A 4,504-nucleotide genomic window follows, 5' to 3' on the forward strand; every position below is an offset into this window, starting at 1 on the left:
TTTCACCTTGAAAATCCAACAGAAACAAACATGAACCATGTTTATGGATGAAATTAGGCAAGGTAGTGCTGCTTAATCATCAGTTCTATTAGTCATTAGTGGCAGTGTGATGTCTGCATATTCTGGAACCTGAGATAAGCTCCTTTTTGTCTTTCTGTCTTTCTTTCATCACTCACTCATTCAACAAACTGTAATAAAGGTAAAAACATGCATAGGATGTTGTGGGAGCGTAGAGAAAAGATATGACTGGGGGGACAAGGGAGGATGTTGGGGAAGGTTACTCAGAGTAGGTGACATAGCCCCATTCAGCAGTCGCTGCAGTACCTTTCCAATGGATGCATAATAAATAATATGTATAATAAATAATAGAGTTTGGCAGAGATCACTTGATTTTAGAATTCTTAGTGAAAGCAAGTTAAGAAAAGAATCTTGAAGCTTAAGAACATGAGATTTCACAGGGCTTAAAGCATAGGTTTTTGTAAGAAGTAAAAATGGGGAATAAAAAAAGAATTCCCCAGATATTGAAGGCCTCTTAATTGCCAGATGTTTGATGTATATTATTTCATTTAGTCCTCCAAAGGATCATGTGATACAAATCTTTTCTCTGATTTTATGGTAATAATGCTGTGGACAGGAAGGTGAAATGACTTATAAATTGTGAAGATCAGTTTGACTTCAGTATCAGTGCTCTTTCCAGGAATACTGGTAGCAAACTCTCATATAGTACTTATGAATTACAAAGCATGTTTCTTAGTATGTTACATGTATTAAGTTATTTAATCCTCTCAACACCCCCAATAAAGTAGGTTCTAATATTACCATATTATTTTACAGATAATCAAATTGAGATACAAGGAATTAAGCAATTTGCCCTAGACAACACAGCAAAGAAAATGATGGAGCCAGAATCTAAACACAAGTCATCTGTCTCTTAAATCATGTACACTAGGCTGCTTCCACTATGTTAGGTCTAGCTAGCTAGAAGGAGGCATTGCCTTCCCAATTCTGCCAGGCCATTAGCACAAATTTTTCCTGTGAAGGTGACTGACTGGGGTAGGTGTGATAGAGAGTAGGAAAAGAGATCTGGAGCCAGCAGGAGAAATCAGCATTTCTTACTACCTTTTTTCTTCTCTTGCTTTACCCCAAGGTCAGAGAGGTGGGCGTACGGCAGCCTAGGGGCATAGAGGTCACAAACTGCTTGCTCAGCCCTGTGTATAAATCTGGCAAGGGCATAGTCAGTCTTCTCAGAGATAACCCACAACTAATTCTCTCAACCCTATCCTAGAGAAATGCACAATGATTAGTGTTAGAGCCTGAAATTTCTCCTCAGTTTGATCTGTTTACTGCCAGGATGAGTACTATGCCAATGAGGAATGCCAGAGTAAAGTCATGATGGAGTTTTTCCCTTTAAGGAAACTGGAACATATATAGATTCCAGTTACCTATTTGTTTGTGTGGTGGAGCAGGAGCTAGGGGAGGAGAAGCACATTTTCTAGTTCTGAACTGCACGGACTCAAGATAAGGAGTGAAAGCATATTCTAGACCAAAGCAAGCTTTGTGAAAACTCCCTTTCCTTACAGCAACAAACCTGCTTATTTGCCCTGATATGGGTGGTCAAAATAAATACAATCCCTTACCCTCTTACTATTCAACTTACCTTTCACTTCTGTTGCCTGTTTTTTGTTTTGTTTTTTTGACAAATTAGATGACTACATGTCATCAACATTTGCCATGTCATTTTGTTGGAGAGTTTCAGTAATGTTTGGTAGTTGGTTTAAATGGATAGCCAAGTAGAGCAGATAGGAGACTGGTCCAAACTGTATCTCCTAAAGGCACTTTTATCTGACATGCCAATACCTTGCTGCATGCCATTCAGTTACATTCAACTAGGCTCTCCCACATGTTTGAAATTGAATGTATCATGCCAGGGCCCCCACTGAACTGGCTGGGACACCCCTGCTTATAGAAAAGCATATCCTACTTGAAGTGGGCACCCCCCAATCCTATTATGAATAAGAAATGAAGCATATACTCAATCTCCCTGTTTCCAATCTGCAAGGCAGTACAGAGAATGATTTGTAGCAAGCCAGAGAATTTCCATTCTAAGTGTTTTCTGCAGCTTGACTTTATTATACCTTTATTTTTTCTTTATTTTTTATTAAATTTACTGGGGTGACATTGGTTAATAAGATTATATAAGTTTCAAGTGTACATTTCTATGATACATGATCTGTGTACTTCATGTGTGCCCACCACCCAAAGTCAAATCATCTTGACACCTTTAATTAAATCAATGTTGTGGCACCCACGCCCAGTAGAGGTGATAAAGAGTGGTTAGCTCAGAGGATTTCTGAGGGAATAAAAGTTTCTCCAATCTATTGGTAGAAGAAAGTGTTGCCCAGCCGGGTTTGGCTCAGCGGTTGAGCATCGACCTAGGATCCAGGCGATCGGGGTTTGATTCCCTGTCAGGGCACATGCCTGGGTTGCAGGCTGGATCCCCAGTTGGGGGCATGCAGGAGGCAGCCCATCAATGATTTTCTCATCATTGATTTCTATCTCTCTCTCTCTCCCTCTCCTTTCCTCCCTCTGAAATCAATAAAGATATTTTTTTTTAAAAAAAAGAAAGAAAAAAGTGTTGGTTGGAACCAAGGCTGCAGCAACTGTTGTGGGAAAGGAGAGGGGAAGTAAGAGGGAGGGAAAGAGGGATAAGAGGAACTTATGTAAGGGTGAGAATCAGTGCAATACTAGATAGCCAAGACCAGAGAGAAGGTCCAGAGACAAGGTGAAGGATACAGCAGCTGCTGATCAAACCCCATAGTACAGAGCTGAGATATCTGGAAGGGTTTTTTCTCTAGGAAATAGCCAGATCAGTGAGCATATTAAGGACCTCATTCAGCAGAACTGTGGCTACAGCTGCTGGAGCTATGGAGTGGGGAGAGCAAAAGACAAACCACTAGATGTGGGAATGACTAGGGTATCTGGGCTGGAGGAGGATAAGAGAGTAGAGGGAAAATGTAAGAATCTATAAGGGAATAGTAGCAAAACATTAAAGGTGGGATTCAGATGTTGACATTTTCTTTGCTGTTCGGTGTCATAGTCTCACAGGGGAGAAATAATTGAACAATCCTCAAGGTGAAATGAAGACATGTACAGAATCACTGAGGGGAATAGAAAACATCGGTAAACCATTCAAATCATTATTTGTTTTCAGGATTAGATACCCAGTAATATAAGTAAATATTCACACAGAAACTGTGTGGTGGGAACATTAATAATTTATACACTGGGATGCTTCCCAGGGATATATTTGCTAAGATTCAAGTCAGAGGCGTGACAGAATTTGACATAAGTTGGAGGCCCCAGGGATAGCTACATATTGCGTGGTTAGAAATGAAGCTACAAAGGAAAGAATCAGATAAATTTTAGAACTAAGGAATCAGCTAATTGAGTCCTCCCCTTGACAGATAAAGACACTGGCTCAGAAAAGAGAGGCATTTGCCCAGTGAACTACTGTGGGATCTGGGCTTTTAGGCCATGAATCTGTGCTCATCCTCATACTGTCACTAATGCTCTCTGTGTGGGTCCAGAAATGAGAATAGGGACAAAGAGACCCTAGAACCAAATGCAATTCCTCACCGGCACCCCCATCTCCAGGAAATGGGAAATTGATAGATCCTGAAATGGGTGATTTTTGAAAAAAGAGAAAAATGCCTGGAAGAAAGGCTGGGCCATCACAGCAAGAGAGAAATGGGCTCTTCATCTCATTATCTGAATTAATTAAATGGAAAAAGCATCAATAACATCTAGCCAAAATGATGCTCTAGCATCATCTACAAGTTGAAAAGTAAACTTTGAGATGCTTCTATGTATTTCATGCTACTTGAGGCTGTGAGAAACGTAAGTGAAGCATGGTACTAAATTTGCTCTCTCAAAGGAGATCTCCATGTGGGTGGGGAAAAAAGCTCCAGTAAGTGAATTTGGCTACCAAAAGGCTTGGATTTTCCACATTAGTTCTCATTTAAAATATTCAGCTTCATGATCTCTTTTGTATATTCATAGTTGCAAAGCAACGTCTTAAACCACTTGGTTTAGACATTTTGGTCACTCTTTCACTCAAGATATATTTATTGAGTGCCTGCTTTGTAACAAGCACTGTACAAGGTGCTGAGGATATAATTATAAACAAGACACAGTCTCTGGCTTCATGGATCTCAGAGCCAGGTGAGAGACACAGACAACTAAACACACAATTACAACCACGGGATAAGGGTTTTCATGGAGTAAAACATATTGTGTTATAGGAACATAGAGGAGGGGACACTTTTATACCTCCTGGAAGCTGAAAAGATTCTGAGAGGAGGTGAGGGCTAAGGTAAGGACTGAAGGACAAGTAGGAATTAACAGGGCAATAAGAGAGAGTGAGGAAGGGGATAGAAGGATGTTCCTGGCAAAGAAAATAGCAGGTGCAAAGTCTCCAAAGGAAGAAAGCAAAATAGAGAAGTTA

The sequence above is a fragment of the Miniopterus schreibersii genome (genome assembly GCF_964146895.1).
Source record: "Miniopterus schreibersii genome assembly, chromosome: X".
NCBI lineage: Eukaryota > Metazoa > Chordata > Mammalia > Chiroptera > Miniopteridae > Miniopterus > Miniopterus schreibersii.